Genomic DNA, 24012 nt, shown 5'->3' on the forward strand with positions numbered 1-24012 from the left:
ATTTTTGGCCGCGTCGGGTCTTCGTTGCTGCGCGCGGGTTTTCTTTAGTTGTGGTGAGCGGGCTTCTCATTGTGGTGGCTTCTCTTCTTGCACAGCACGGGCTCTAGGCGCACAGGCTTCAGTAGTTGTGACTCGCGGGCTCTAGAGCGCAGGCTCAGTAGTTGTGGCACACGGGCTTAGTTGCTCCGCGGCATGTGGAATCTTCCCGGACCAGGGCTCGAACCTGTGTCCCCTGCGTTGGCAGGTGTATTCTTAACCACTGCACCACCAGGGAAGCCCAATAAGTAATATTTCTTGCTTGAGTTCCTAGCACTTCATTTAGCAAGTCCTATGTATTTTCTTATTTTGAGTGCTTGGTATTGTGTCATTAAATATGAAATTTTAATATTCAGAAAACAATCCACACAAAATAACTCTAAAATTTCATCGAATTATTTCCTCTTGTCAGCCAATAATTATCTTGTTTTGCTAATGGGCATCACCTTAACCAAGTGATCAAGTTAAAATCTCTAATGAGAAAAACCTTTCATTGTGTGCCCCTGATGCCATGCACCGAGGACACAACATCACCTATTAAGCATTCTTGCCAATGATATATACTTTGATGTAATAATGAGGAAACTTCAAAGAAATCCAAATTGGAAGATATTCTATAAAAACAAATGGACTGTATTCTTTTGTTGTTGTTGTTGTTGTTGAAGTATAGTTGATTTACAATGCTGTGCCAATCTCTGCTGTATAGCAAAGTGACTCAGTTCTACACAGAGACATTCTTTTTTTTTAATATTCTTTTCCATTATGGTTTATTCCAGGAGGTTGGATATAGTTCCCTGTGCTATACATTAGGACCCTGTTGTTTATCCATTCTAAATGTAATAGTTTGCATCTGCCAACCCCAAACTCCCAGTCCATCCCTCTCCCTCTTTTGGCAGCCACAAGTCTGTTCTCTATGTCTATGAGTCTATTTCTGTTTTGTAGATAGGTTCATTTGTGCCATATTTTAGATTCCACATATAAGTGATATCATATTTAATGGACTGTATTCTTAAAAAAAGTTCAGTGTCATGAAAAATAGAGGAAGGCTGGGAAACTTTCCAGATTAAAGGAGATTAAAAGATACACAACTAAGTGCAATGAGTAACCCTGGATTAGATTCTGGATTAGGGGGAAATTTGCCATAAAGATCATTATTAGTGAAGTTTGAATATGGACAGTATATTAGATATAATATTTCATTAATGTTAAAATTCCTGATATGTAAAAGAATATCTATAAATATAAATACATACATAGAGACACAGATAGGCAGAGAGAGACAGAGACAGCAAGTACTAAAGCAAATGTGACAAACTTAAATACTGGTGAATCTGGATGAAAAATATCAGTAATTCTGTGTCCTATTCTTGCATTTCTTTTGTAAGTTTAAAATTATTTAATAATAAAGAGTTCAAAAATTTATCTTTTATAGAAAATAATTGATTTCTTGATGCAACTAGTTGACTTTTTAAAAAGAATTTCTTTAGAAAAGGCTTACAAGCCCAAATCACAGGCGTAAGTCTGCCCTTAGCAACCTATTAAGATTAATTTATCATAATTGATGCATTATTCTCATGAATGTGCTTAAAAGAAGTAATGAGGGTGATGAATTCTCTCTCATCCTTTTAATGGGTGGTTCCTCCAGGCAAGTATAATGTCATAGAGAGATCTGCATGTAAAAGGTTGCATTATTAATATGAACTGAATTGATGATTAAGTAGGAAGCAACAGTTATGATAAACAGTTTTGAACTTCCCTATGCAAAAGTTGGACCCAGCCAAAAAAAAAAAAAAAAAAAAATTAAACCTCTTTTGGGAAAAATAAATCTCAATTTAGCACATTGATCTTCAGAGAAAACTATAAATATATACATTTCAAAAATCATTTTAAATATTTTAGCTTTGTTTTCTCTGAGATTTTAAGAAGATATCTCATATAACTTTCTCTTGAAATCTGGAAGCAGATTAAATCTTACTTTTTGGGATTTGGTATTTCAGAAGATAAAGGGGAGTCTTGGATGTTTCATCATTTCCCTCTTTATTAGAAATGTGAAATTCTTTGTATGTAACAATCAAAATATGCTGTTTTCAAACAACATAAAAATGGTACTGTTATTTGGCTTAGCATCATTTCTATATTCTCAACTTTGTGTGCATGCATTCATTTTAGGCTGTAATTTTGGATTCTATTTTTCTTTAAAAAAATAGATTTCCTTTATAAAACTAGTAAAAAGCAAGTGCTAATTTATTTTGTGTATTCTCCAATTGAGAGTGGCCACAGGATCCAAGAGGCCATGTGTCATGAGGTCAGTGCTGCGGGGGCCAAAGAGCTTTTGTAAATCCCTGGGTGGTCTGGCCAGATTTCCGTGTTGAGTTAGAACAGTCTTTTATATCATGGGATGCCTTGCCCAGGTTGTGCAATGTAACCTTTAAAACTAAGCAAACCTGTTGCTCAGCTACTTCAGTCCTGTTTCTTCTGTATCCAAATCAGGTTATTTCCATACAAACATGGTTCAGCAGGATATTTACCACCTGACAAGAAGGATTGAAAAATTTCTGTGGACTTACTGAATTTTCTTAAAAAATTGGTTTGAAAATATGCTGTGAGCCAACTGGGGCCCAGAAAGCAGTCTGAAAAACAGGCTTTATTGTCTGGGTAAGATTCAGGTTCAACCAAGAACAGGTGACATCAGATGTAATTGTTCTTTATGGGTGGCTCTCCCCTTGCTCCTTTCTATCCACCTGGGCTACCCACAAACTCCTTTATTTCTCATCCTAGGACTATGCCACAGGTGTGGCACTGCCACTGGCATAATGCTGGAAGAGTTGCTTCTGCTTCCCACCAGGGCCCAAGACCAGGTCATTGGAGTAGGAGTGGATAGGCTGTTCTTGCTCTGGGGCAGAAGGTGGGAGAGAAAGTGAGAGGAATATATGAATCGTCCTGACAGGAGAGCATACTTCATAGTTTCAATCATTACAAATTTCTTTAGTTTTTACACAGTGACCTTAAGAGTCAGTCATCTATTCTCTTTGAAGTAGATGATTCATTTCTTATGCTTTGTGTTCTGCCTTCCAAATTTATTTTGAGAAAAATGTGCATCAACTAAGTTTGATCTCAGTTTTTACTGGTGCTTAATTTGTTAACTCCTCAAGTATGAGTCCCTCAAAGAAAAATAAAACAATTATGATCCTAAAAAATGGATTTGGAAATTTTATTTTTAAAAAGAAGAAAAGAAATTGCTGACATTTCTCTGGGTAGTTCTATGCTGTAACTTTCCACTGACAGCATCTGAAACTTCCAGGGTTTCTGTTACAAAAAATGCTCTTGCATATAAGGCTTTTCTTCTTTGCTTTATTCTGTAATATTTCAAGCCTGCAGTTACTTTGCTGCATTGTGAGGACATTTCAAGGTCTACCCCATGTAAAAATACATAGATTATTAATTTTATCTGTGTGCTAAACAAATGATTACTGAAGGCCTACTGTGTGCCAATCACTGTCTGTGTGCCAAAGACACAAAAATGAAGCTCCCAGTCTAATTGGGGAAATATATACGTATCTGAATAATTATAAAGTAGTCACAGAGATGTTAGAAGAGATACCTACAAAGTACAACTGGGACCAGACGATGGAACAGCTAATTTTTCCAGAGAGAGTCAAGGAATGTAGTAATATTTGATCAAGGTCTTAAAGGATGACTAGCGATTCGCCCAGTGAGTCCACCCAGTGGGAGCAGGCATTCCAATCACAGGGAACATTGTTTGCAAAAGCACAGAGGACTGAAATGCAAGATAAATCCTGAAAGTGGCCTGGAATCACTGGAATTTAGGGTACAAAGATTAAGCATAACTTCCTTTCACCAGTTTGCTGGCTCTCTAGCAGCTGCCTCTCACATTCTCCTCTTAGTTTCTCTCCAGCTTCTGCTCCCAAAACAACTGAGCTCTTTTTCTCACTCAGCATCTCTGGTCACTGAGGGTAATTTCTGAGCTAGTTTATGAGCATCAGACTCCTTTCATGAAAGGGGGACACACCTTGTGCCTCTGTGTATATTACTCTCTTTAACAGAACCAGTCCTTCCCAGTCTCATTACTCCCCCTATTTATTGGGGTTTATTCCCAAAGACTTTTGACTGTTTTCAAGTCAAGTCTACCCTTGAAGAGTAAAGATTTGTCATCACTTGGGATAATTAAGGAATACATTGCAAATCCTGAAAATAATCCTGAGAAGTATTCCAAAATACTTCTAAAAAGTATTTAGAAATGCTAGCATTTAGCATCATTATAGCCTTTTAAGATGATTCTTTGAAGAAAGTAATCCTGTAGATGTGCAAATTCCTATGCATTTTAAAATAGCCAGGTATTGTTAATTTTTAGGTATCATAATGGTATTGTGGTTGTGTATTTTAAAAAGTCATTTTTGGGAGATATGCCCTGAAATAATATGGTGAAACAGAGTGGAATTTGCTTTAAAATAATCCAGTGGTGGGAGGGGAGGGTAGTGTGGGGAGTATAGATGAAATAATATTAGTGGATAGACATTTGAGGTCCATTGTAATAATCCATTTTTACATATGTGTGAAACTCTCAACAATAAAAAGTAAAAGAAAGTCACCTTACATTGTCGTCACACTTTGTCTTGTAATTTATGGGCTGGAAAGGAATAAACATTTTCACAAACATCAAGGTATGTGGTACACTTTGTCACCAGCTCCTTACCACCCCCCCACCTAAGTGGAGAGAACCTGAGTTCTCTATAAGTACCTCTGATACCTTTTGCTATAAAGATTTTTAATATATATTCATATATAAATAATCTTTTATTAATTCCAAAGACAACTAAGTAGGCAACTAAACGTATACTGCAAATCAAACAAATTAATGTACACTAAAAATTCAACCTTTTACCCCAAAGAGTGTATTACTTCTTATTTTAGCTTGTCATTGTTTTTTAATTTTACAGCACAACTGCACTATGAACACTAATGAATAAATATTATCAAATGTAAAAGTAGAGATATTTTCCCCTCTATTATAATGTATCAAGTTATATTGATTTATTTGCCCTCTTTATAGTGTCCTCCTCCACCTATTTTAATAAAATTATTTAAGAACTCCAGGATGGGGCTCCAGTGCACGTTAATGACCGACAGGTCACTTCTGGAGGAAGTTTTCATTTGGCTATGGAATGGCAGGACCGAGAACAGTAAACCACCTCTCTGCTCCTGCCCACCCCCTTCTTTAGAAGTGTATTTCCTCAAGTTATAAAATGCACTGTTGATTAAACAACAGCTTCTTATGCAAAAGAAACCCTACATTTTGGGTAAAATTTTAGAAATAACTGCAAAAATATCCCTCAGTTCTAGAAATGGTGACATTACACATATGTTTACCAGTTGTCAAGTCACTTAATAGTGATCTCTTTTAAAATACATGTTTAAGCGATTAGTCACTCTCAACTTAAAAGTTTTTTTTCAAATTGTGAATATTTTATGCCAATAAGGAGATACTACTTAGGCAAGTTGTGCTGTTTGGGGGTAGCAGTCTTCAAACTGTACCTATACCTATACTATGGTACAGGTACTTTACAAGAGATACGAAGGCCAAAAAAAGTTTTAAGGGAATTAGGATTCTGGATATTTAGTTTCTCTTTGCACTCCTTAAAAGTGATCTGAAAAAATAATTTCTGGAGAGAGAACCAAAATGGCAACCTGAAAGGCTCCTGAGCTACCCTTCTCCCATGGACGCACAGAAAGTACAGCTGCATATGGAGCAATTCCCACTGAAAGAGATCCAGAAACTAGCCAAGCAATTCCTACACATTTGACAAATAAGAAAATTCCCACGTCAAAACAGGCAGGAGAGACCGAGACATTCTCTCACCATAAACCTCGCCCCTGGCACAGAGCCATACAATAAGGACTAATCCACTGACTACCAGCTTCTCCCTGAGGAGTGAAAGGTTTGGACCCCACATTCAGCACCCCAGCTTTTAGGGCTTCCATTTGACTAGCTCCCAAAACACCTAGCTCTGAAAACCAATGGGGCTTGCATCCACAAGACCCACAAGACCATAGCAAACAAAGATAATATTAGTAAATGGTGTTGGAAAACTGGACCTTTATCTTACATCGTACACAAAAATCAACTCAAAGTGGATTAAAGACTTCATATAAGACCTGATTCTGTAAAATTTCTAGAGGAAATCATAAAGAGGTAAGCTCTTTGACATTGGTCTTGACAGTGATTTTTTGGAATTAACCCCAAAAGTAAAGGCAACAAAAGCAAAAATAAAGAAATGAGACTACATCAAACTAAAAAGCTGCACAGTGAAGGAAACCATCAGTAAGGTGAAAAGGCAATCTATGGAATAGGTTATTTCACTTAGCATAATGCCCTCCAGCTTCACCCAAGTTGTTGCAAATGATGGGATTTCCTTCCTTCTTAAGGCTGAATAATATTCCATTATATATATACTACCACATTTTCTGTATGCCTTCACTTGAGGACAGGAATGGGAGAAAATATTTGCAAACCACATATTTATAAGGGGTTAATATGCACAATATACACGGAACTCATACAACCCAATAGCAAAAAAGGAAATAACTCAATTAAAAAATAGGCAAAGGATCTGAATAGACATTTTTCCAAGGAAGACATACAAATGGCCAACAGGTACATGAAAATGTGCTCAGCAGGTAAATGCAAATCAAAACCATGATAAGAGGGGCTTCCCTGTTGGCACAGTGGTTAAGAATCTGCCTGCCAATGCAGGGGACATGGGTTCGAGCCCTGGTTCGGGAAGATCCCACATGCCACGGAGCAACTAAGCCCGTGCACCACAACTACTGAGCCTGTGTGCCACAGCTACTGAAGCCTGCCCACCTAGAGCCCGTACTCTGCAACAAGAGAAGCTGCCGCAACTAGAGAAAGCCCACGTGCAGCAACGAAGACCCAACGCAGCCAAAAAAAAACAACAACATGATAAGATATCACTTCACACCTTTTAGAATGGCTGTCCTCTAAAAGACCAGAGATAAGAAGTATTGTCAAGGGTGTGGAGAAAAGGGAACCTTTGTGCACTGCTGGTGGAAATGTAAATTGGTGCAGCCACTATGGAAAACAGTATGGAGATTCCTCAAAAAATGAAAAATAAAACTATCATATGATCCAGTAATCCCACTTCTGGGTGCATTTCTGGAGGAAATTAAATCACTATCTTGAAGAGACATCTGTACTCCCATGTTCATAGCAGCATTATTCACAATAGCCAAGGTGTAGAAACAACCTAAGTGCCTGTCCTCAAGTGAAGGGATAAAGAAAATGTGGTAGTATATATATAATGGAATATTATTCAGGCTTAAGAAGGAAGGAAATCCCATCATTTGCAACAACTTGGGTGAAGCTGGAGCGCATTATGCTAAGTGAAATAACCCAGATAGAGAAAGACAGATACTGCATGGTATCACGATATGTGGAATATGGAAAAAAAAAAAAAAGTCAAACTCACAGAAACACAGAGTAGGAAAGTAGTTTCTTTGTGTGGGGTGGGGTGCAGTGAGGGAAATAGGGAGAGATTGGTAAAGGGGTACAAAAAAAGATGAATAAAGTCTGAGGATCTAATGTATAGCATGACTTGTTGATAACGCTGTACTGTATAACTGAAATTTGCTAAGAGAGTATAACTTAAATGTTCTCACCAAAAAAAAAAAAAAAAGGTAAATATGTGCAGTGCTTGATATGTTAATTAACTCAATGGGACAAATCCTTTTACAGTGTATGCATATATCAAATCATCACATTGTACACTTTAGGTATCTTATGATTTTATTTGTCAATTATACATCAATAAACCTGAAAAAGATTTTTTTAGCTGATCTGCCTGAGGATACAACATTTCCACCTCTTCTTTCACACACCCCTTCCCCACTATCTCATATTTTAAAGAAGAAAGGCCTTCTCTCACCCTAATCTTTCCATCATGTATTACCCTACAGTAGAAAAACCTCTGTAACCCACTGGTGTAATTCAGTATAGGTATTGGTATTGGTGTTGAGAAAGGGAGTCCCACTAAAGAATGAATAATAAATCCTTTTGCAATTAGATGGCTTCCTAGTTTGCTTTTAGTAAAATCACTGGAAGATCTACAATCAAGTTGTCAATTGATAGATCATTAAAAACAAATTTTTGGTGCTAGGTTTCCCCTGATTTTTGGCATATGTTTCTGACAGTGCAAAGAATTGAGGGCATTGCTGTAACAAAATTCCCTCTATTCCTACCTATTTATTTACATGAACAAATTTTTCTCAACATCTACATTAATAATAAAACACAAAAAGTTGTGGAGATAATACTGGGGTTGAACCCTATCTCAATTTAGTCATAAGTAATAAGTAATAAGTAATTATGGCTAAACTGATACCCGACCTAATTTTAGCAAAAATTAGATATTTGACCTAATTTTAGCAAAACTAGCCAGTCCTCATCCAGCTCATTAGAAGATATATTTAAAATAAAATTTTGGTTTTTCTGTTTAATAATTACTTATCAAAATTTATAATATATTCATATGTTTTTTATCAATACTATACTAATAGTAATAAACTGATAACTCAATCTAGAATAATTTTTAAACATAGCTTCATGGTCACTGATATAAAAAATATAATTTCAACATTTATGTCTTTTGTTGTGATAATTAGACAACTGACAAAAGACAATAATAAAAATATGTCATATTAGGATGAAATTTTTTGATAGAAGCGAATGGAAATAAATTCAAGTTCAAGGAGGAAAAGGAAAGATGCCAAATCTCATTATTAAAGAACAGCTTGTTTATGTATTTTTTAAAAATAGACGATGTGGTATTTAGATACTATTGGATTATTTTTTTTAATTAATTAATTTATTTATTTATTTTTGGCTGTGTTGGGTCTTCGTTTCTGTGCAAGGGCTTTCTCTAGTTGCGGCAAGTGGGGGCCACTCTTCATCGCGGTGCGCGGGCCTCTTACTATCATGGCCTCTCTTGTTGTGGAGCACAGGCTCCAGACGCGCAGGCTCAGCAATTGTGGCTCACGGGCCCAGTTGCTCCGCGGCATGTGGGATCCTCCCAGACCAGGGCTCGAACCCGTGTCCCCTGCATTGGCAGGCAGATTCTCAACCACTGCGCCACCAGGGAAGCCCTGGATATATTTTTTAAAGTACTGTAATTTTTTTTTAGAGACAATATTTACAATACACTGGAAGTTACATCCTTTGCAACTGTTTTAGCTTGGGATGAAAAGTTTTAGATGTCAACTTAATAATGTGCAAGAGGATACAAAGCTTTACAAGATTTTTTTGGAAATGTTTGCAAGTAAAAAGTTTGAAGACCACTATTTTAGGAAATTCAGCCAGAGATCGGTGTGTAGAATGGATAGAATGGGGAAAAATTGGGCAGGACACTAGTTAGGGGACAATTGATTTTTTCCAGACATAAGGAATTTGAACTGTATTAAGTTTATAGTCATGGAAATGAAGACAAACAGACTGAAACCAAAAGCTACTAAGAAATAAGAATTATTAGTGTCAGTCCCTGCTTCATTTCATCTTAAGTTTTAAATACTGTCAAAACTGAATATCCCAGTGTTTTCCACCTATAGCTTCTGTCCGACTTGGTCCTGAGCTCCTTCCTGTAGTCCATCCCTCCCTCCCTCCCTCCCTCCCTTCCTTCCTTCTCTCCTCCCTTCCTTTCTTCCTTCCCCCACTATTCATCAGACACTCTGCAAAGTGCTGGGACTTCTGAAACAGTTAAAATCAGGTCCCTTCCCTATAGTAGGGAAGCTTACAGCTGAGTATGACGGTGAGAGAGATATCAGACATGGCTCACACAGCTCCACCTCCCTCCCATTTGTAACACGATAGAGGATAAGAAGCTGAAGCCTCCATTTCCCAGACTTCCTCAGATTCCACGTGTGGCCCAGCCTCTGCCCAAGCAGACATATGAATGCCATATTTGGAAGACGGAAGTGAGACAGAGGTGGCACATCTGCTGCTTCCACTAGCAAGCAGGGACGTGGAGGATCTGGTTTTTCTATGGCAGTGTAGCAGAGGCCCCAGCGTCTGATACCTACTTTTGTGGGTGCCAGGGGTATCCATTTTGATGACGTGGATCTGGACTGAGGCAGTGTGCCTGGAACCAGCAGTTGAGACTCCCATTTCCTTATTCCCCATCTTTCTGATCATTCCCCAGTTTTCTGACCATGACACAGGCAATAGCTACCTTGGTTGGCATGTCTGGCAATCATTCCTGGAAGCTCAGACTGGAGCCTGTTTCCCCAGACTTTCTAACAATTTTGTAAGCACCTAATTTGTTATATTAAGTCCCTTTAAGTTTAAATGAGCTAGAATGGCTTCTTTTATTAGCAGCCAAATTCTGGCTGACACAAATGGAGCCCATCATTACTCCCAGCCTCCTACCAGCCTCTTGTATTGTTCCCTAGGTCTCTTTGTGGTCAAACAGAGCTGTTATCCTACAGGCCGATGATAACCCTGGAATGGGTACATTGTTACGTGAGTTGCCACTGTTCCTCTCCTGTGTATTTTAATTCTCAGAACTAGTCTCTGACAGGACTTGTTGTTGATGCTCTTTGTGGTGAACTAGAGTCTCTCCTGCCCGATCCTGGTGAAGGCTATTCATGAACAGATCTAAAAGGTGACTTCAGAAGTATTGAACCCTTACAGACTGTTTACTCTATTTGTCTGCCTCTGTGTTCCATCCACCTGCTTGGGACTCCTTTACTTCCTCTTGTGCCCTTTGGACAGGATGCCTTACTCACCTAGCTGCTCCTCCACAGTGTGTCTTTCTGTAATTGGATCATTTCTTTTAGAGCACTGATTCTGTTTAGTTGACCTAAGAAGTTCCCTGGAGAGCTAATTTAAAATGAAGATTCCCCAACCCAACCCTGATTCAGTAGGTCTGAGGTGTGTCTGGTAGTCCTCATTTTTTAAAAAACAGGAACTTTTTTCTTTTTTAAAAAATTTATTTGTTTATTTATTTATTTTATTTTGTTTATTTATTTTTGGCTGCGTTGGGTCTTCGTTGCTGTGTGTGGGCTTTCTCTAGTTGCGGCAAGCGGGGGCTACTCTTCATTGTGGTGCGCAGGCTTCTCATTGTGGTGGCTTCTCTTGTTGCGGAGCATGGGCTCTAGGGTGGATGGGCTTCAGTGATTGTGGCTCACGGGCTTAGTTGCTCCACGGCATGTGGGATCTTCCCAGACCAGGGCTCGAACCCGTGTCTCCTGCATTGGCAGGCGGATTCTTAACCACTGTGTCACCAGGGAAGCCCATGGCAGTCTGCATTTTAAACAAATGCAACAGGGCTCTCTGACCCACCCTGGCCTTGTATTACACCTTGACAACTCTCTGATGGGGTTAGGACAGAGAGTAGGTTGTAAATTTGGATGAGTAGAATTATGATTGGAGCACTGGTTCAAACAGAGAAATTAAGAAGGGAAGCCAGTTTGTGGAGGAAATAATGAGTTCCATTTGAGACATGTTGGTTTTGACATCCACGTGAAGATGATATATTGTTGGCAGCTTGTAATGGATTGATGACTCAGGTCTTGAGATTAATTAGTGAGATGGATTCTCTGTTGAATGGACTTCAGAGAATTGCTGCTGTAGCTAAATTATTTCTTTAATGTGGTGCAACCATGATTGTCTTGAAGATGACATACATCTATTGGTGTCATTCCCAATATGACATGGAGTCAGATATATTTTGTGTTTTCTATTGGGTTGTATAATAGGAAAAGTGAGAAGATTCATGGTGGGATAATCAGTGTTCTATGTAGCTTAGGAGATGCCTAAGGCCCACCTCTTTCCCTTAGAGCTCTCCTCCTCTCCCTCAATTCTTTCTCCCCAGGTGACTGACAAACATACCTCTATTGTGTAAACTGGGGAAGGAAAAATTATGTAGGATAATTGTAAGAGAAGGGAATAAAACCTCAAACTACAAGTATTATTGTAAATGTTTCAATTGGCCACAAAGTAGGTAGGATGAAATAATACTTTTCCTACAGATGTCTCACAGGTCTTTGTCTAGGCTTCATCCAACCTATTGTAGAAATTCTGTTCCGTCTCTAGGACTGAAACCCATTGTTTAAAAGTGGCTTTCAAGCTCTCTTTTCAAGTGAAATCTTACGCAGAAATAGTATTTCAGAAATGTAACTGTACTTGATCGAGTTCAAATATATACCATTTATTCATTCTAAAGTTGTTGCCTAGGTTTCATGAGGACAGTGAGGTTATTTTGATGGAGATAAAATTTTTAAACTAGGATGTATGGATGATGGTTGTATGTGAGCAAACAAATTTCTTTCCAAATGTGTATTGATAAAATCCTGATTCATTCAGAAAAGTAGTTGCAAATGGAACTTAAAAAAAAAAACCCAGCATGTTTTGCAATTGTAGGATACTATAGATAAACAGATATGGTACCAGAATCCTAATTCTGAAATCTACCCTAAAATGATATGACTTTGACAGTGGATCAGTCATAAATATTCATTGAACACTTTGTATGTTCTAGATACTGAGACTGCATACTGAGAAAACAGACACATGGAATTTATAACCTAACCAGGAGGATAGACACTAAACAAATAATTGTAAGTAATTATAAGTGCATAAATTGCAAGGTGAAAGAAATTCTAAGTATACTGGGAATGTATGACAGGAGACCTAACCTTGTATAAAAGTGGGCAGAGATGTTCTTCCTAAGAAAATCATGTTTAAATTGAGACATGAAAGGTGAATAGGCAAAGGGAAGAGCAAAAAAAGTATTCCAGGTAGATGGGCCACTATGTGCAAAGGCCCAAAGGTGGGAGAATCATGGTTTATTTGAGAAACTAAAAGTCAGCATGGCTCTTACCCAACAAAGCTAGAGAGACTAGTGAGCTGTTCATAGAGGCTGAAGAGTACAAGACTTTCTAGCCAATGCAATGCAATGTGGTAATTTATAAAGAATTAATGTGTTTTTAATGCCAGTACTGTATTAACCTTCAACCCTCCACCACTTGGGCTGTAGGCAAAGAGGTATTCCCCCAAGATGTGAAGAGAGTACCACAAAGAAAACCAATAACAGAAACTTCAAATTTTTGACTTTTAGGTCTAAACCAAAAAAAAAAAAGAGGCCAGGAATTAGAAAATTTGGGGCACTATAGTTGCTGGGTAAGGATATAGTACAGGGCCTGCATAGGGTGCCGAAGAGAAGGGCCTGGCACAGCCTCACAGATAAACATGATCCCTAGTGGGCCGGTGGGAACAGCCAGATGCTTTCCCACATGGCCAGAAATTGACACATAAGAACAGACTGACCGTGAGGGTGCCGGCGAGGCGACACAAGCACTGAGGGAGCAAGTGTCTAGAGGAGGAAAGACAAGGGATCAGTATATTGGGGTGGAGTTGGAGTCCATCAGTTAATATCTCTTATATCATCCTGACATATCTCTGTTAAGTATTTGGGCATTATTTGAACGATAACGGAAAGCCACTGAAGGATTTTAAGTAAAAACCTGACTTGATGATACCCCTCTCTAACTGGGTATAGAAAGTGCTTTGAAGGAGGTGAGACTCTTCTGGAAGGGTGCTGCAGTAGTCTAGGTAAGAGATGTTGGTAGTCTGTACAAGGATGGTAACAGTGGTGATAAAAGGAAGTGGACAGTTTACAGACATCTGTTTTAGTTGGCTCAGGCTACCATAATAAAATATATAATAAATACTGGGTGGCTTAAACAATAGAAACTTATTTTCTCACAGTTGTGGAGGCTGGAAGTCCCAGATCAAGGTCCACCAGTGTTGGTTCCTGGAGAGAGCGCTCTTCCTGGCTTTCAGATGACCACCTTCTCACTGTGTCCTCACATGGAAGAGAGAGATCTCTATTCTCTCTCTCTCTCTCTCTGTCTCTTCCTCCTCTTGTAAAACCACAGTCTTAGGTAGAAGAGAGTGGGAGGAGTCAAAGATGACACTTAGGTTTCTTGAGTAGAAGTGATAGTGCTGTTTATGGAGATTGGGATCACTGGAGGTAGAGAATATTTGGGGAAGAAATATCTGAACTGAATGTTAAACATGTTTATTTTGAAGTATCTATGAGATATCAGAAAGCAAATGCCAAGTGAGTTGTTGGTTTGGAATTCAGAAAAGACATCTGGGTACAGGTATCGATTTAGGTCTCATCTCTCTACGGATGGTCAGTAAGCAATGGGAGTGGGTGAGAGCCCATAGGGCAGTAGTTCTCGATCTTAAATGTGCATCAGAATCGCTTGGATAGCTTGTTAAGACACAGATCGCTTTGCCCCACCCCCCAGGTTTCTGGTACCACTGTACTTGCAGAGGCATATGAACATTTTAAGGCTTTTGAAATTTTGACTTTCAAGAGAGCTCCTAGCAATTTATATTTTTATCAGCTGAGTATGAGAAAGCCCATCCCACTGTACCCTTTATTGCATTCAATATTGTAATTTTTAATATTAGAGGCAAAAAATGTGAACTAATTGCAATTTTATTTTGCACATCTTGGGTTTTTGGTTTTTTTTTTTTTAATTCTGTCTGTTTTACCCCCCAAAAAACAAGTTCTTGGTAACTCCATCAGGTGGGATTGTAGGATGCCTCTGTGATAGTGAACATTTTTTTTCCCACATTTTAAAATGCTGTTTGCACATCCTTCAGTTTTTGGTAAAAACCTTTCTGTTTTTACATATTTATCTTTTACCACATTTATTCTTTGGCCCCTTCAATACACCATTGCATTTTGCAATCGGCATATTTGGGAGATAACTCACATTGATAAAATGTACCCTAATGTGTGTGAATTGTCACAATTAGGCAGGTCTTTAATATTCACCTCTGTGAATACGATGAAAATACTCTGCTACTGATAATAGCAGAGCATTTTCCAAGTTGAATAATATAAAAATGTGACCTAGGTAGTGCTAGAGACAGTTTCCACGTAGGGTAAGTAAAACCACGACATTGTCATTCTGATTGACCCTAGGTTGTCCTATGGCCTATTAAGGGGAAAGGGCCCAGAAATTCTTCCTCTTCTTCTAAATGTAGATCACACTTGACTGGCTCTGGCAAACTGGCCATGACCTTATGTTCCATCTTACACAATCCCACTGCCTGTGAAAGCCAGCCCACATGCTTAGCTAGACAGCAGTGAAGCTACTGATGGCAAAGCCAGATCCTGCTGGGAACTCAGCTGTCTTGTCTCTATGGCTCTTTCAGTCAAAACTGGGTTACTTTTCTGACAACCTCTTTCAGTCAACAATGTTAGATGACTTGAAATTATACTTCAACATATGCTTCAAACACTTTATTACTCTTTCCTGGCCTGTAGCCTCCCTTGTTAATTTGTCATAACATCTGCCTGGGCCCCCTGTCATCACTTGTCTTGGCACCTGACAATCTCAGTTCAATGAAGCTAGGATTAGGTCTGGCTTGATGGCTGTGAAGCAGATGTTCCCACAGTCATCATCAAATTGCATTTCTTAAAGCCCCACCCTAGAGTTAGTTAATCATAGAGATACTTTCTGGCTCTTTGAAGTGAAGGGTAGCCAGCAGATTTTGCAGATAAAGTGAACAGAGACATAATATGGCATCATAGCAAGGCCAACTCTCTCCATATCCAAAGGAAATTGGATTTTACAATATATTTTTATTCCAAATGGAGATTTGGGGATCCTCTACCTCTTGTTAGATTGGGGAAAGAGCAGAGAATGGTGGAATGGACTTGAATTTTGAGTTTAGACAGGCCAGTGTTTTGGCTGTATGATCCTGAGCAACTTTGCTCATTTCTCGGAACTTGTCCCTTCGTTTGTGAAGTGGGGTAATACATTTTTTACAGGGCTGTTGTGAAAATGTGGAAACATGTAAAACACATTGCAGGTGCTCAGATGTTACTTCCCTTCCCTTATTGACTAGGAGTAGCCATCACTTTGTGAAAGGGGTTGTCAGTACATGACTAGGACTCAGAAGGTTAGTTCTTCAGTGAATAGCCTGATTCTTTGATACTAATGTCTCAGCTTCAAGGGCTTGAGTAATCGTTTTATTGCCTTGAACTTCCTTTGGCCCAGGGTCCCACCCACCCCATATGAAAATGAATACCACTGAGCAGCCAAGTGTTCCTCAGTTGTAAGCACTCTCAGCACAAATGTGTGAAAAGGAATTTAACGGCCAGAAAGCAAGTAACTACAACTGAATATTGCATATGAATAGCAAGGTTCCCAGTAAATCCAAGGACTCTTATATGTCATGTCGTTAACATGACTATCTCCCCTTCTCTTTTTACAGTCCGTGATGATAGGGGGAGACAAGGAGTTAGATTGAGTTTGTTCCTGTTTGGGGCTCCATTGAAAGCCTCTGATGCAGTTTCCTGCCAGACCTCCACTTTCTCTTTGCTGGAGATTTTTCACAATTACAGTAGCACCATAATTAGAACTTCTGAAAAATCACAAACTAGATAGAAGCTGGATGTGCTTTAGAGCCCTTCTATGTAGAGAGAGGTGGAACAACTCAGCTTAGACTTGTGATATGCTGATTACCTGTCATCCATATCCAGTTATTAAAACAGAATCTCTAATCTTTATGAGCAAGACATGGTCAGCTCATAGTCTCATTACTGTGTTTACTCCAAAGAACAGAATATTCTAAATTTTAAAAAATTTCACTCTTTTGAATAATTCAGGCTGTATCTCCACACAATCTCTAATCTCTTCTAGTTCAAATTCGACAGGTGTGATTGTTTGAATGTATTTTCCTTTAAGCATACTGAATAGAGATATGAAAAGCAGGATTTGATAAAATATAATGTAATTTAGAGGCGAGTTATTAACTTTATGAAAAAGAGTTCCTTTTCTAGTTGAAACTTCTTTGGCCCAACTAAGGTGGTGATAAGGTCATGGAAAAGACAGGCAGGGATGCTTGAGAAGAGCTCTGGTCTAGACCCTAGGGCCATTACCAACTAGTTTTCTCTTGTTAGTTATATCAGATAATTCTTTGGCCCTCAGTTTCTTCATATTAGAGCGCTGAGCAAGATAATCTCCATGACTTCTTCTATAAATTCAAGTTACAGGAACTAATCTATTGTTTAAAACAAGGCCCAAATTTCTGTCTTGGACATTGAGTCTCTTATGGAATTGTTAGTGAAGCCAGGAATTTCCCAAACTCTATTTCCCTTTATTCCTGAGTTCTACCATTAAGTACCACTGGTAATAGAGTTCTAAATATTTTATTATAACAACAGCAATTTAACATTAAATTTAAGGGCATATGGAGAAAAAAATGGTTCAAGTTAAAAGCATGCTAATATGTTTCATGTGATAATGAGCTTGCAAATGAGCTTGTATTCAATAGGCTTGCAAAGTTTCTAACTAATGCAATATTTTGTTTTACAACTTATATCTGTATCCATTAGTTTCTAACTAATGCAGTATTATGTTTTACAATTGGTATCTATAAAGTCCATTGAGCAGTGCCTTTCCCAGTTGATTCAAATGTGTGCAAGTTGACATTAGCGAGAACACTTTCCTTCAAATCACACCTGTCATAATACATGATTTGAGTCCTAAATTTAAATTCATATTGCATGACAATTCCCTTGCGTTTCTCTGATACATTTAAGAAGGTTGATGGTATTCCTCAACCAAATTTTTAAACATTAGGATAACTCATTATTTAAAACAAATTTGAGAACCGAAACTCCACCAGTCATTACAATGACTTTAAAAGTGACTCGCCGAGTTTGGTGGTCAGCCTATTTTTTAAAAACTTTGTTTGAAAAAAAAAAAAAAAAACTTGGTTTGAATGGAAAATTGAAAAAGCAAAGGACTATTAATAATGACAGGAGGTGGGTGTATAAACAGGTGTAGTAGACTATGGTGACAGAGACGTGAAATTGCTGCATTTCTAAAGAACCACATCCCCTTTTTTTTTTTTTTTTTTTGGTCACCTTCTCAACAAATAGTGGTTTTATGATTTGGAAAAATATGTACTGAATGTTGAGACTAGACCATCAAAATCATTTTTATTCAAGAGGGTGAAAAGATTTCAATGAAGAATTTTAGGACTCAAAAGTAAGAATGAGTATTATTTGTTTTAATCTGAACTTCACACCATAAAGGAGATCAAACATTTTCACGAGTGTTTATAATGACCATGACCAGAAAGTCCTTCATTTCTCACATCCAGGAAGTTATCAGGTCTTACTGACTCTATGTCCTAAACATCTTCAGTTGCCTCCTCTTTTCTCTGTCTTCACTGTCACCACCTAGGCTCACGCCATTATTATTTCTTACCTGGATGACTGCACCAGCTCCCACCTGTTGTATTTCCAATATCGATTCTCCATTCTGCCAACAAACTGACCTAAAATAAAAGTCTGATTGTGGCTCTCTTCTGTTAAAAAGACTTCAATGAATTCCCATTGCCTTGGAAATAAAATTCAAACCTTCAGCATGACATAAAAGATTCTTTATGACCTGACATCCGTCCTTCTGTTCAACCTTATCTGCCAGCCCTCTCTTCCACACTCCAAATTAACTTCTTGGTCATGCTGAACCAAATTTTAGCTCCCTAAATGCACCTTGCTTTCTCGCCATATGTCTCTGCACGTACTGCTCCTCTTGCTTGGAATGACTTTCCTCACTTGTTCATCTGGGAAACTGTTACTCATCCTTTAAGAGTCAGCCACCATCTCCTTTTTTCATCTCTAACCACTCTTCCAGTTTGCTCTTCTGCTGGTACGTTCCCACGTGTGTCCCACTGCATGCTGCATCCTACTCTGAATTGCACCTCGTCACCGCACTGCAGTGCAGTTGTCCACTTTCTCTACACTGAGAGCTCTTAGAGGGAGAGGACTGTATCTCGTTCGTCCTTTTCTCTCAGCACCTTGCATAATGCCTGGCACAGAGTAGGCATTCTGTAAATGTATGTTACGATAACCAATGTATAAATAACCCAAGAAAGAAAAGTTCAACATGGAGCAGCTTTAAAATAGGATTAATTATACGAGTTGTTGATTCAAATTGTTTTTAACGCTATTGAAACTGCTACGACCTACAATAGAAAGGCTCCAAAAATGCAAAAAACTCACAGTAAACATTATTTTTACTTGACTAGAAAGAACCACATTAAAACAACAACCTTTCTTGATACTCTTTTATTTTACTTGGAAAGAAAAGGAAGCTTTTTTTCCCCTCCATAATCTTAATAAATTCATAATTTCCCTTCTCTCAAACTGCAGTTGTCACTGGCATCTTAAATCTGTGAAACCTTATCAAACCTAGTTAAAGCAGAAGAGGTAACTACTGTTTACACTTCTTCAACCACTCTGTAAAGTTATTAGACATTTTACTTACATGTTCGCAGTGTAATTCTGAGAAAAATGCAAGTCCCAAAACAGTTTGCTTTCATAGGGAGAAACAACAGGCACAGCAAGGATGAATCTTCATAAACTTGCGCATCCAGGAAATATTATCTTATTTTTTTATAGGGTGGTAATTCTATGAACTTAATTTCTATATAAGCCCTAGTTGGAAGGCAACTAGAAGGAGAGGTGACAGAAACTTAATCTTAGAATGAGAGGTGACAGAAACTTAATCTAAGTCAACTTGGACTTCTCTTTCCTTCTTGAAGTCTAGGGGCTGATGTAGTTCCTGGGTGTCAGGGGGGTGGGGGGAAGGCGTGTTTGGCCCTTACTCTAATCATCTAACTAGCTATCTCAAGTATTTTTGTAATATGCACATGGACACGGTACAGCTACAGGCCACACACAGTTGACAGTGATCTCAAACTGGCTATTACAGACATCTAAGATACTGAAAGCGAAAGTGACAGCATACAGCTTTCTACTGGAACCAAGTGATGGATATTATGATCTCAGCTCCAAAGTACGTAATATGCCCTCTGGGGAGCTCAAACCAATTTCAAATAAGTTTAAAATGTCATACAAGGTTAATGCATGTAATGAGTTCTACAGAAATTAAAATATTATATAAGGTTCAAAGTATGTAATATTGTATTGAACAATAAAGTTTTTTTATGTCAAAAACAAATTATTTTTAAGTTGTCAACACTGTATCTGCCAAACCAAGGATGTCTGCAGGCCAGATGTAGCTCCCAGGCAGTGCATTTGGACTTCTGCTCAGACCTGTTGATTCATACTTTGATAAAGTAGTTTACAATGCTTCCCAACATATTTGACACCAGGGCACACATAAAATTATGATAATATTTGTACAGCACACTGTAAAAAGCTTCTTGTTGCCTAGAGGTATCTGAACTGTGGCCTCCTAATGCCTAGGTCTCAGCCCTCCCCCCTGAATTATTGGGGGCCTGAAAAGCTATCCTGGGCATCCCTGTAACCCATCTACTTGCAGTGCCCACTATGGCATGACCCAGTCTGCATTAGAAAGCACCGAACAGTGTCTGGAGGAAATGAGATCATACAGCTTTTGGTGGTAGTAGAATAGTGAAGGGAGGGGGCGGGGAGAAATCGGAGGATGTGGAGAAGTATTTGCTGGGAAGCAGGGAGGGTGGCTGGCTAGAGCACCTCAGTGAAGACCCTGAGTCCTGAGCAGCTGGTATAATTTCCTTGAAGACAAGGAGTGTAAAGGTCTTTGTACCCTGGGGCCTGGCACAGAGACTGACATTGAAAGTGCCTTCAAAATGTTTGTTGAATAAATGAAATGCAATACCAGGGTGCTGATTCCAGAAGAAGAGACCTTATCTCAAGACTCTACCTTTGTGGGGCCGGGGGTAGGAGTAGTCCCTTGTCTGCCCCACCCATGGACACCTACCACTCCTTCCTCCTCCTCCCCACCCAACCCCCTTCCCTGAAGAATTTTCCTGATCCCTAGGGATCAGACTCTTCTTTTTCTACAACCCTCAAAAAATATTCTCAGGTTTATATTTTCTTTCCTACCTCTTTTTTTTTCCCCCCATGACGGGGTAAGATGAAAGAAAGGAAATGCTAGTTGGTTTAAAACAACTAAGGGTGCATAAAGACTTCTAAGAGGCAAGATAGATTTACAGGATGGATTCAGCTTCTGGATTTCAACTTCCTTCATTCTCCTTAAAACTGATCTGCTTGAGGACACCCTTTCACTGTGCTGCTTTCTCCTTTCTCACCTCCCCTTGCATAATCCCATCCCCTCCAGCTCCCACATTAAGAAAGAAAGGCCTCCCTTCCTCTGAGATGTTACAGCACATTGCCCTGTGGGTGGAAGAACCTCTGAAGTGCCAGAGAATTCAAATTATTGGTGTCGACAGTGAGCAGGAGGAATAATTATAATAATCTTTTTGAAACTCAGGAGGTTTTCACTTCTTTACTTTCCACAAAATTAAAGGAGGAATTAATTGAATCGTCAGTTGGTGACTCATGAAAAATATTTTTAATTATCCATTACTATGTGATTTTAGTTCTGTAACCCTTAAGAGGTTCAAATAATTGTAGGCTATTGCTATAATAAAACTCCTTTCAGTTCCATCTTCTCATTTATGTGAATAAGTTTTTTTCAGAGCTTACATTGAAACAAAACAAAACAAAACAAAATGTATATCTAAATTCTGGCAGTAAGTAATATTAACCTATAGATACATAAACTAATTGAAAAAAGGCCCCTTCAGAGTGTGTGAGGGGTGGCAAAATAGGTGAAGGAGATTAAGAGGTACAAACCTCCAGTTATAAAATCAATAAGCCACGGGAATGTAATATACAGAATAAGGTATTTTGTCAATAATATTTTAATAGCTTTGTATGGAGACAGATAATTACTAGGTTTATCATGGTGATCATTTCATGATGTATGCAAATGTCAAATCGCTATGTAGTACACCTGAAACTAACATAATATTGTACATCAACTATATTTCAATTTATTTCTTTTCTGGTGTTAATTTATTTATAATCATGAAGCCTTGAAGAATCTTCAAAAAAAAAAAAAATCAAAACCATTCCTGCACAAGAAAGGCTATAGTTCCTCACCCCTCCCCCTTTGCAGTAATAGTGATGATGGAATACCAAGAAACAGAATGAACACAGTGTATAGCTCAACCTACCCAAAGAACAGAGATAATGAACTATATTTCAGTTTAAAAAAGTGAAACCTCATCTGCTTTAGGAGAGTGTCAATAAATAATGACTAAAACTTTTCAAAATCAAGAAATTGCAATATAAGTATGTTATTTGGATATATGGAGTTAAAAATAGAAGTCGTTGCCTGTTGGAAACGGGAAATAGGGGGAAGCATATGATACTTTTGTTTGTTATATGTCTTCTAGGACAACTTGATTCTTTAAACCATATGGATGCATAACTTTAATATTAATAAATAATAAAGTAATAATAATAAAGTAACACATACTTATAATACCATTATTGAATTGAATTCACACACAAAAAAGAAAAAAGGCCCCATTATCTTATTAAAGATATATTTACAATAAAATTTTAACTTTCCATATTTAACATTTATTTAAATATGTCATTTATGTTCTTTGATCATCTTTATCTATTTAATAACTGTAATGGTAACTAACTACAGAAGAAAAAAATAACACAGCATTATAGAACCAGAGAATATTTCAATTCGTATGCATATTTTTATTGCAAAAAATTATGATAGAGTGATAAATCAAAGATTTTCAAGCATCAAAACATGGCATATTAGGTTAAAATTTTGTGGGGAAAATGGAATGAAAGTATGAGTTCAAGGAGAAAAAGAAATGAAGTTTCTGACAATTAAAAAAGTTTGTTCATATATATTTTTGAAATGTAAAAGATGGTGGGAATGAAATCTCTATGGTATTTACATTCCTTGATTGTTTTTAAGACTGATGTAATAGTTTAATTTGAAACATGCCAGTAGTTACAAGACACCCGAAATCACATCTTTTGCCATTATTTAAATTTGATGAAAAAATTCAGATGCAAATTTTAAAATATGTGAGGGAATAAAAAGTTTTTTAAAGTTATTTTAGGGAGATTGCAAGCAGAGTCTAAGCACTGCTGGTTTAGGAGCCAGGCCCCAGATCTTGGGACCAAATAAAATCCTGTGTACTTTATAGACTCCATCTTTAGCATTGTAATAAATGGTCTTATCTTTTACTTTGGCAGTGGAGCAGATACTAAAGAATGCTGCAAGGAAATCTCAGTAATTAGCTATTAGTAATAGGAGAAAACATCTAGAGTATTTAGCTTTAAATAACTTATAAATGCAGATGATTCAAACTTATAATTCCAGCCCAGACCTCTTTTCTGAGAACTAGATTTACATTTCCAGTTACCTGTGACAGCTTCACATGGTATCTTCTTACAGGCAGTTTGCCAATATCATGTCCACTGTCCAGTTCTGGTACCGTGATTACCCTCCCTGAAACCCCAAACTGGCTTCTCTTCTCAATAAAGATCCTCTCCCTCAGAGTTTTAGGCATTGTGGCCCCTTGCTTCTGCCACAGTGGCAGCTGTGGATACTCCTAGATTGCCTGGAGGCTGAAACAGAAAAAAAAATAAGAAATGGAAAAAAAAAAAGATTTAAAAACTAGGTGATTTCTTCTGTTTTCTTTGAGCATTAGAAACAGAAAAGCATCCTCTTTCTGTTTCTTGGGCCATAACTAGAGCCTTCTTCTGGAGCTCTCTCTGTCCAGGACCGGTTCCCACTTCCGGTTTCAGGCTGCCCTGAGTCCAGGCTAGGAAATACTGGAGGGAAAAGAAAATAGGAAACTCACTGCTGATTTAGCAGGACTTGACATTCTCATCTTCTTTTCCAACCTGACTACTGCTGTTTCATTTTAGAGCAGTCATGCATTCTGTCCATTTTATATCTCCATTCAGTGGGAAAGACAGGAGGGAGTCAGCTTACCCTGAACTGGAACCTCTGTATTCTGCATCTTCACTTCTTATTCTAGTACAAGCATTTTCCATTTTTGTTAAATAGTTA

At 38.1% G+C, this 24012-nt stretch overlaps 1 long non-coding RNA gene across 3 annotated transcripts in view; it reads left to right on the top strand.

Annotated features, from left to right (window-relative positions):
* The window catches only part of LOC132372071 (uncharacterized), a 91819-nt gene that overhangs the window by 30106 nt on the left and 37701 nt on the right, over positions 1-24012 (top strand). For all 3 annotated transcript variants that reach the window (XR_009505083.1, XR_009505084.1, XR_009505085.1), the window contains one exon: positions 12606-12684. This is a non-coding gene — a long non-coding RNA (uncharacterized LOC132372071). The remainder of the gene's footprint in view (positions 1-12605; positions 12685-24012) is intronic.

Source organism: Balaenoptera ricei, chromosome 9 (genome assembly GCF_028023285.1).
Source record: "Balaenoptera ricei isolate mBalRic1 chromosome 9, mBalRic1.hap2, whole genome shotgun sequence".
Classification (NCBI taxonomy): domain Eukaryota; kingdom Metazoa; phylum Chordata; class Mammalia; order Artiodactyla; family Balaenopteridae; genus Balaenoptera; species Balaenoptera ricei.